General features: G+C 41.9%; 1 non-coding gene across 1 annotated transcript; it reads left to right on the top strand.

Annotated features, from left to right (window-relative positions):
* Positions 1-10161: 10161 nt before the first annotated feature.
* Positions 10162-10268, top strand: LOC145128074 (small nucleolar RNA R71). Its single transcript, XR_013716676.1, has one exon. It is a non-coding gene; the product is annotated as a small nucleolar RNA R71 (small nucleolar RNA).
* The last annotated feature ends 689 nt before the right edge of the window (positions 10269-10957 follow it).

The following is a 10957-nucleotide window of genomic DNA, read 5'->3' as shown; positions in this document are numbered from 1 at the left end:
CGAGTCACCCCAAGACTCATCGAGTCCAACGATCTCCGAGTCCCATCCTGCTCAACTCACCGAGTCACCTCCCGACTCACTGTTTCAAGGTTTAACCAGAAAAGATTGGGGTTCTGCGACCAGACTCGTCGAGTCCAAGAACAGACTCGCCGAGTCCAAGACAATCTTCAACAGACTCGCCGAGTTGTTCTTCCACTCGCCGAGTACACCCATGTGACTCGCCGAGTCCCTTAAGTTCTCAATCCATATAGAGGCTTTTCGAGCCATGCAGAGGCTCCAATCCATAGATCCACTCTTCTACAGCCTAACCCTCACATAAAGTTGAAACTTTACGTGAAACCAAGGAGATATAAGTCCAAAACACTTCTAGGGCTAGGGTTTATGACAAAGGGGCTTCCCCAACAACTCAAAGACTGATGCTTTATGACTTTCTGTACCAACACAAGTTTAGATCTGAAGTAGCAACCTCAGATCTAAGCTTCTAACTCGAAATAGCTCACAAACAAGCTATGGAACTCCACATCAACCACCAAGGATGAACCAAAAAGGAAATCAGCATAATATTATGGCTTTTTACCTCTGAAATGTGCCCAAACAGATGTAGATCCCAGATCCACACAAGCCCCTTGATGTTAGCCTTTGATTCCTCAAGCTCTTTTCACCAATTTCCTCTTCCAAGCTCCAATCTCCTCAATAATGAAGCCTCACACGAAAATTAGGGTTTCTGGAACTCTCAGGGGGATTAGGAGGCTGGGAGAAGGACATAAAGTCCTTTAAATAGGGTGCAACCCTCGGGATTAGGGTTTTCTTCCTACAGCACCAACTCGTCGAGTCCAAGTCTCCGACTCGGCGAGTTGGCCACTTAAACCCTGATAGAATCCCGCTCCGACTCGGCGAGTAGACGGACCTACTCGTCGAGTCCCTTTCCTAAATTTACACTTTGCACCCTCCAACTTCTTGTTTCCGAACTTGGGATGTTACAATTCTCCCCCACTTAAATTAGGCTTCGTCCTCGAAGCCTACTGTAGTATACGCTTCAGAACAAACCCCTTGTACTGCAGACTCTGATTTCTCATTTAACTCAGGTTCTTGCAAACCCTATTACCGAATCTCTCTTCTAACGACTTCTTCTCGCGTGGCATCCTTGCCACTACTCCAAGCCGACCATTGGCCTTTCAACTCAATAGCACCACGTATCACCCGATGACACTATCCCTTCATATCAGGGATGTACCTTCGCGCCCTACTAGCACTAGCTACCATAATCACCCACTGAACTCTGTTGAGACACTAATCCATCTTCCTTCGCCCAAAGTTGGCGATAACCCTGATAACTCGCAACCCGGAACAAATCCGGTTCCACCCTCTGGTTCTATCCCTTACGCGCTGACAGGATACTACATCCTTCAGCTCCCGTAACCCATCAACCAATCATATCGCGTAACCACTCGTACCTGGCCTAATCAGCCTCGGGCTGGAATACCAACACACCAGGTCCAATCAATCATAGGGTCCGGTCATCCTCATGATAGAATACCCCAGATTGAAATACCTCCACATATATAGCTCAAGCTTACATCCATACTCGGAACTAAGGACCTTGTCCTTGCGTCACCCTCGAACCCTTCGGTTCGACACAACGGAGTGCAATCCACTCACACCTCCCTATCACGATCTCTAGGTCCTTGACCTCCGACTGTAATATCCTTATGCAGTCCTCAGCACCGGTCCAGACTACTCTCGAGTCTGTTAACCTGCTGTCTCACCTTCCTCTGTCCCAATCTCCAATCGGGAATCCCTCTCCTTCTCCTCTTCCAAGGAGACCGAAAACATGCATGCGCATCATCCAACATTGCCACAACCTCAACGGGCATCCAACCCGTATGTGCTTCCATATATCTGGTACAATTCCAGTGCTTGCTACCAAGCACTTTCGATCATCCATTTTCTCTGCTGCCTTCCCCTCGGAGGACCCATTCTCCTTCCGGAGCTACATACCTTCCCTTTCCAGGAAGTCCACTCAACAACCCTTACCGCACCTATAAGTGCCACAGAGCTAAACTCCACTCTACACTATCCGTGTAGAGCAACCGTTATTCTCTAACTCCCATATACTCTGAATCCGATCACATAATGATGTGTGTAAAATGCACTGGTTTTATTCCTACTCTAATAATATAGATTTAGCACACAAAGGCAGTGAACCTGTCTTTTAGTGGTATAGTTGAATAAGTAGGGTGTCGAACTCAGGGAACGGAAATTAAACTAATAACTAATTTTAACTAAACAAGTAATAAAAGTAAGGGTTTTCTCTAGTTTTACAAGACTAGAAACTTAAACACACCACCTAACACGTAATTAACTAATCAACTAAAGCAAGTAAAAATTCACCAAATTTGATAAAAGGGTTTCTGTTTAGGTCCAACCAATTCACTCCTATGGTTAATTTTATGGTAAAGTAATAAATTAATTGTTATTGGTTACCAACTATAGTGATTAGATTCGCATCCGCTATTACCAACCCTTAGGAAATTAATCAATTCAAGCAGTGATCAAGTGTTTAAACTAATTAACTCCCTAGTTCAATTATTTGGATTAAATAAGATTTGTAATTGGTTAATCAAATTAGTAATTCAACTAACCTCTTGTTTGTTGGTGTCTCAAACAAGCTCACACATTAATTTACCCATTCTCTAATTAATCCTACTTTCATATTCACTAATCCTAGGCATATAATGAAGTGTTCACATAAATCATATGAGGTTAACAATTAAGAGATGTTCATGCAGCCTAATTATCTTCCTATTAACAGAAAATAGTTATGGTTAATGCATAAGGGTCTTTAACAAACTTAACTTAATAAAATCACCAATAATCAATCAATCAAAGTATAAATCAAACCATAGGAGTAATTTGGTCTTTCCTAAACAGAAACTACGAAAATTCAGCTCGTGATTACAGTAAAAGAGAAGTTAAAAACGAATTTAGTTGATCTAAACATGATTCACTTCTAAGAATAAGTGGAAAATTTAACCTAATTCGCCTTGAGTCTTCTAAAGATCAAAGATTAGGGTTCTTCAGGTCTCCAAGGGTTTCCTCAGTCGCAAGTAATTCTCCAGAGATGCCAAAAAACTCCCTAATTCGGAATTAGATCCTCTATTTATAATTATCTCAAAACAGGGGCAACTCGGCGAGTAGGTATCCAACTCGCCGAGTTCCTTTGAGAAATACGTGTACGGCAAGGATTCTGGACATTACTTCGCGAACATTCATTGGAACTCGCCGAGTAGCTTCTGGACTCTCCGAGTAGCTCCAGGTTTGTTCTTCTTTCTTCATTCTCCAGCTTCTGATTGCTTCTCCTTCTTCCTTTTTGCTTCCAAGCATGTCTTCTGGACTGAAAATATAATTTAGACATTATTAAGTACCTTTTGGCCATATTATGCAAATAATTAGCTAATAATTGATAAAATCTATACTAAACACATGGCTAAATATGCACATATCAAAATACCCCACACTTGACTTTTGCTTGCCCTCAAGCAAAACCGAATTTTAGCATACCAGAATCACATAAGACAATTCCAATTGAACCCAGCCATTATGCCAAGACCGCAACGCTTGCATTTGTGTCTAAAATTTTCCTAAAGACCCCCCAATACTCTAAATACTCACAATCCTCATAAACATTCGCCCACTTATTCCGAACAATGCTCATTTTATGCATCCCTCCGAATGCATCCGCAGAAAACTTCCTAATCCTCAAGGTATTTTTGGTTGAGCAACCCAAGCATACATAATCTAGAAAATTACAATTTATGATACCACTATGAAGCTCTTTGGAATTCTTCACTTCTTTGACAATTTGATCTTTGATTTTTGGGTATCTTCAATTTTTGAATTTCTTCAGAATTTTTTTATCTTTGATCTTCATACTTTGACTTTGATGCTCCAAAAATTCTTCAAACTTTTTCTTGTAATTCTCTCTCTTTTTTTATTATTTTTCTTTTACATGCACCTCACTTTTTTATCACTCAAAAACCTACATGCTTAAGCAGGGGCGCTCAACTTCAACCTTTATTGGTTAAAAATAAAATTTTCCTGGATACATTTCTGGTACACGATGCTAAACATATTGCATCCTTCAAACTAAGCAAGGTTGTGTTTTTGTCCCATTATTTCACTAGAATAAGGAGGCCACAAATGCACTAGAACGTATATAGGCTCAACTAAACATTTGGGTCTTCATGCAATCATCAACATAATTCTAACATGGAATCCTAATTACTTTTACCATAGTTTTCTAAGTTAAGTCCTTAGCAATTTTTTATGCAAGATTTTTGAAAAAAATTAAGCCTAAATTAGGATTCTAAGTTGACTAAAATGTAACCAACCCCCTACCCCACACTTAATTCATGCAATGTCCCAATTGCATGTTATGCATGAAAACGAACATAAAAGTAAAGAGAGAATTAGAACAAACTCCCCTGGGATAGTAGTTGCGAGGTTGATATTCTTCATTGAAAGCTCCATCTTCAGCTGACTTTAGGCATGGGAACAGCTCATCCATGCCTTGGGTATCATGTCGCGTGTGGTAAACATCTAAATAGCTCCAATTGTTTAGGACAAAGCTCTCAGAAATCTTCCAGGGATGAATCTTCATGAAAATATGGATAAAAGCTGCAGTGAATGTGCCCAAAACAGATCTTGAGAGTGAAACGTTGAGGGACTCGGCGAGTCAACCGTGAACTCGGCGAGTAGACCGGACTCCAGCAGAAAATCGTGGAATTGCACATAAACTCGGCGAGTACCGTAGGTGCACTCGGCGAGTTGAACGCTGAGTCGAAAATTAATTTTTCTGCTGTTTATCCTTGGCTGAGGTGCTGAAACAGGACACTTCAGTGACTTTTCTTTTATTTTCTTTAGTCATAACGCATTTTGTCACTCTTATTCCTAACGGACTCAACCTTAAATGTAACATTTCACATTCTCATCTAAACCAACCCTCACTTTAGCCTTGACCAATGAGACTCCTAAATGTATCCTAATCTTCAAACCTGAAAACAAACAACCACAAGTGAAAGAAAACAAACAGGATCCTAATTAATATTCGGGTACATCAAAGTTCAAACACCAAACAAAAGAAAAAAAAAACATCCAAATAAAAGCAAATTTCAAGCTTCTTCTTCCATGTCCTCTCCTCCTGCTCCACTTCCACTTGCTTGGTTGTTCCTCCTTTGCATACGCTCCTCCCAACTCATTATGTATGGATATCCGGGCCCGGGCCTTGGAGCAATGTTCATTTGTTGAAAGAGATAAGTGAATGACTCATTATTATAGTTAACACCTCGGCCAATATCATCCAAATACCTCCTATACTCCACATTATTCCACCCTCCATCCTCGTCTTCCACCGGGATAACCGGTGGGTCTTCTCAGGCCCGTTCCCTCCTTTGCCTAACTCTTCTTCCCAGCTCCTCGGGAACAATCACCTCATCTTCAAGTGGGATTGCATATGAATCCCCAAACTTCTCCGCAATCCTTGCCCTCCGGAATAATGTAGTGCTAAATGGAGGAGGAGAAATTACTGTTAATGCCCTTGCCTCTTGCATATCCAAAACCCCATACGATCTTGCTAGTCTTGTAACAAACATACCCCCATTAATTTTGGAGGTAATCTTTTCCTTCACCGCTCCATCTGCAAGATATTTTGCCAAACAATAAGGCAAGTTGCAAAAAACTTCCGGGGTGATTATGCTCCACAAGTAGAAAATATCGAGAGTAGGGACCTTGTCATCATCCTTCCTCATGTTGATGGTGCTAGCAATGAGGCGGTGGATGAGACGATGGATCTGAGAACGGATATGGCCTTCCTGAGCAGAAGAGGGAATATAAACCCGATTTGCAATACTATTCCACCAAGTGGAGGCAACGACTTCCTCGGGAAGATCCTTATGACATTGCTCCAAAAATGTTTCAAAGTCCTCCGACATAATGGCGTTTTGATCATAAAGACCTACCCTCCAAGCAAGTTCTGCTATGCTGCACTGGCGTAGCTCCCCTCCAAGGCAAAAAGTGATAACATTTGGGTTATAGTATTCACTACCACCCCGGAACGAGATAGTAGCAAAGAATTCCCAGCACAGTTCCTTAAATACGGGTTCTTGCATTTTGAAAAGCTGCATCCACCCATCACAAATTATTGTTGCTCCTCTCACTTCAAAATATTTCACCAAGTAGGGTGTTAACTCCTCTTCCAACCCAGTCTGACTCAGCCAATCCCAATTAATTGCATTGGGGAGGTAAATCTCTTTCTGTTTCAGCGTCTCCAATCCGTTTTTCGCCCGAGCTTGCGAAGACCTTGAAGTAATTCGTGGGAAGGCAAGCCATGGAATATCTCCATAACCTCCTCCTCTAGAGCTCTGGCCTCTTCTGGACATGATTTCTGCAGAACAACATCAAGAAAACAACAAACAAATCCCAGAAAATTAAAATTAACCGTAACAGATCTAACACGACATGAACTCGCCGAGTTCATCAACTACTCGGCGAGTAGTATGAACTGCGAGTGCAGTTTCCTCTCGGCCCAGATTGTGCCAACAAAACACAAATATTTGCACAAGGGTTTGCTGTTCTAAGTCCTTTAAGCATAAATTCGCAAGAAATTTTTTCCATATCCTCCTAATTTATCCTAAAATCAAAACCCTAGAATGCAGGTTTTCTAGTCTTGATAAGTGGTCGGCAGCTACATTCTCCATTCCCTTTTTATCGCGTATCTCGATATCAAATTCTTGTAAAAGTAGAACCCAACGTATCAATCTTAGCTTTGCATCCTGCTTGGAAAACAAGTACTTAATAGCAGAGTGGTCAGTAAAAACAATGGTTTTAGATAAAATAAGATAAGGGCGGAATTTGTCAAAAGCATACACCACGGCTAGTAATTCTTTTTCAGTTGTGGTGTAATTTTCTTGGGCCTGATTCAAAGTCTTGCTTGCATAATAAATGGGTCGAAAGTGCTTATCAACCCTTTGGCCAAGTACAACTCCTAATGCAAAGTCGCTCGCGTCACACATTATTTCAAAAGGTAGGTTCCAATTCGGGGCAATAATGATTGGGGCATTAGTTAATTTTTCTTTCAGAAATTCAAAGGCCTCTAAACACTCTTTAGTGAAATTAAATGGTGCATCTTTTAAAAGTAATTGTGTTAGAGGTCTAGTTATTTTAGAAAAATCTTTTATGAAACGGCGGTAAAAACCCGCGTGACCTAAAAAACTCCTAATGCCCTTTACATTAGTTGGTGGAGGTAATTTAGCAATTGTATCTATTTTTGCCCGATCCACCTCAATTCCCGCTTTGGATACCTTGTGGCCCAAGACTATACCCTCTTTAACCATAAAGTGACATTTTTCCCAATTGAGGACTAAATCGGTTTTTTCACACCTTGCAAGCATTAGATCCAGGTTAGCAAGACAATCATGGAAGGAAGATCCAAAAACAGAAAAATCGTCCATAAATACTTCCATGAATTTTTCCACCATGTCATGGAATATGGCCTTCATGCACCTTTGAAATGTTGCAGGTGCATTGCATAACCCAAAGGGCATGCGGCGATAGGCAAAAGTCCCATTCGGGCAAGTGAAAGTAGTCTTTTCTTGGTCAATTGGGTCTATAGGTATTTGGAAGTAACCCGAAAATCCATCTAAGAAACAATAGTAGCTATGGCCGGACAATCTTTCAAGCATTTGATCAATAAAAGGTAAAGGAAAATGGTCTTTACGAGTGGCATCGTTTAGTTTTCGATAATCGATGCACACTCGCCAACTGGTTACCGTTCCGGTCGGAATAAGCTCGTTCTTCTCGTTTGTTACGACCGTCATCCTGCCTTTCTTGGGCACCACTTGAACATGACTAACCCATGGACTGTCGGAAATAGAATAAATGATCCCCGCATCTAAAAGCTTGACTACTTCCTTCTTGACCACTTCTTACATGTTCGGGTTCAGTCTTCTTTGGTGTTGCACTACCAACTTTGCTTCTTCTTCCAGGTTGATCTTGTGAGAACAATAAGAGGGGCTTATTCCCTTGATATCGGTGATACTCCATGCAATGGCACTCTTTCTCTTCTTTAGGACATGGACTAATTCTTCTTTTTCAGATTTGGAGAGGTCAGAAGCTATTATAACAGGTTTTTGTTGGCCATCTTCAAGGAATGCGTACTCCAAGTGATCTGGTAGCGATTTCAGCTCTATTTTCGTGTTCTGCATGGTGAACACGTCGAGTCCAGTGAAGGGACTCGTCGAGTCCTGGGCAGAATTCGCGATAACTCTGGGTTCTTCATATGGACTCGGCGAGTAGATCGGGGCTACTCGGCGAGTAGGCTGCTCAGTGGTTTTTATTAGTTCATTATAATCAGCTTCTTCCAGCAGTCTCTCTATTTCCAGTAGGTCTCTTTCAGCATCAAGTTCTTCATCAAAGGCGATGGTGGACTTGTTTGGTTCTTCATTGTTCCATTCCTCCATTAATTCATCCAACATATCAATTGAAAATGTCGTGTCATCACTGTTCCTTGCATGCTTCATGGCTTGATCAACCCCGAAAGTGACTGATTCATCTCCCACCCGTAGAGTAAGTTTTGAATCTCGCATGTCAACTATAGCGCTTGCGGTGTTAAGGAAAGGTCTTCTAAGGATGATCGGGACTTGAGGATCCGCTTCCATGTCCAAAATTATAAAATCCGCGGGGAACACGAACTTATCCACCTTTACCAAAAGATCTTCACAGATTCCCCTAGGAAATGTAACCGTTTTGTTTGCTAGGTGGATTGCCATGCGAATGGGTCTTGGCTCGGGGAGATCTAACTTTTTTAAAAATGAATAAGGCATGAGGTTTACACTTGCCCCCGAATCAGCTAGTGCATATATGGTGGCCAAGTTTCCAAATTGACAGGGCAATGTTAAACTTCCCGGATCTCCTTTCTTCTTAGGAAGTGTGTTCAACATAGCAGCTGAACAGTTTTCGTTTAGGACCACCTTCTTCACTTCTTCCATCTTCCTTCTATTAGTTAGAAGCTCCTTGAGAAATTTGGCGTATTTTGGCATTTGGGCAACCGCTTCTATGAATGGTATGTTGATTTGAAGAGCCTTTATGTGTTCTTGAAACTTCTGGTAGTCTTCTTCATTATTTTCTTGTCTAGCTCGGGCTGGATATGGCAGTGGAGGCTGATATGGCTTAACAGGAGTTTGACTTTTCTGATCAGGTGGCGGACTCGCCGAGTCCATATCATGGACTCGGCGAGTAGGGTCTGGGCTCAACTGGTTCTGATCTTGATTCTGCCCTTCTGTCTCCTTTTCTTGCACCGGCTTCGGATCTTTGTTCTGAATAGGGGCCAGAGGGGTTATAATCTTCCCACTCCTAGTTGTGACAATGTTTATATGTGCGCCTTTTGTATTGTTTTCGGTGTTACTCGGAAGTTCTCCTGGTGCTCTTTGATTCATTTGTTGGGCAAGTTGCCCCAGCTTCTTCTCAATGTTGTGAATAGATGCTTGCTGATTCCTTAATATTGTTCTTGTATCTTGTATTGCAGCATCGTGGTCATTGTGTCTTTTTTCGGATGCAGCTACAAATTTAGTGAGCATTTCTTCTAGATTTGGTTTCTTTTCTTGTACCGGCTCCTCCTTTTGGTAAAAACCCCTTGCCTTTTGTCTAAATTTCTCCTCCCTTGCTTTCTTGTACTCATCATAAGGGAGCCATTCTTTCTTAGGTTTTCGCCAATCGTCATCGAACCTATCACCACTAGAATAGCATACTTGCACTTTCTTATTCCCATTCTCGTCCAAATCACAATCTCTAGTTAGATGAGGCCCATTGCAATTTTCACATCCTACCCGAATAGCATGGATTGTTTGATCCATTTTATCCATCCTTCTATCCATGGTTTTCAACATTGCCATAACTGCCGACAAATCTTCAGAAGCTGCGTAAGCCGGTCCCTTGGTCATATCATTCCTTGGATTGTGGTATTCTCTAGAATGCTTAGAGAATTCTTCAATCAGTTCTTTGATCGCCGGGGGTGCCTTCTTTGTGAGGGGTCCTTGCGAGTCTAAGAGCTGCCTAGTTGTTACATTGACTCCATCATAGAAAATGGAGACTTCTTGTTGGCTATTAAGATCATGATGTGGGCAATTCCTTAGTAGACTTTTGTATCTCTCCCATGCCTCATAAAGGGACTCTCCAGGTTGTTGTTCAAAGTTGGCGATAGCTTTCTTCAACTTGGCTATTTTCGAGGGTGGGCAAAACTGGTCAATAAATTCTTCCTTCATCTTAGCCCATGTAGTGATGGATCCGGGAGGGAGTGACTTGAGCCAATCCTTTGCAGCACCTTTGAATGTAACTGGAAGCATACGAAGCAGCTGGGTTTCGCGAGGCACATTTGGAACATTAAAATAATCAGCTACATCATTGACTTCATCCAAGTGTTTATAGGCATCTTCGTGGTCTTTTCCATAGAAGGGGATCTCCTTGATTTGAGCAAGAATGTGACCCTTAAGCTCAAAAGTGGCAGTCGCGGGAATTACGGGTTGCACAAGTCCCGGGCCGGTATCATCCCGTATCCTCTTCTTCCATTCGCCCATGGGAACTTCATCAATGTTCGCCATGGTGTTGTCAAAGTTGCCTTCTAGATCGCTACCTTCTTCAAATTCGCTTTCTTCTCCTTCAGACTCGTTCACGATGTCTTCCTTGATTGGGTCTTCGTTTGCCAAGGAAGAGGTGCTGGATGCTCCTGATTTGCTGCTCTTTTTCTTGCTAAAAACGGATTTGAGATTCTTCAAAGGTGAGTTCTTTGAAGAAGCGGATTCTCCAACGGTTTTTCCTTTGTTCTTTCTTAGAGCGGACTCCGGGTCTTCAAGTGGGGGAACCAAAGACGTATTGGATCCTCGGGTCATGTAACAACTGCAATTAA

The sequence above is a fragment of the Lactuca virosa genome, chromosome 7 (assembly GCF_052849685.1).
Source record: "Lactuca virosa cultivar CGN04683 chromosome 7, Lactuca_virosa_CGN04683_v6, whole genome shotgun sequence".
In the NCBI taxonomy this organism is placed as follows: domain Eukaryota; kingdom Viridiplantae; phylum Streptophyta; class Magnoliopsida; order Asterales; family Asteraceae; genus Lactuca; species Lactuca virosa.
Note: the sequence above shows the minus strand (reverse complement) of the source record. Positions and strands in the feature narration are given on the sequence as shown.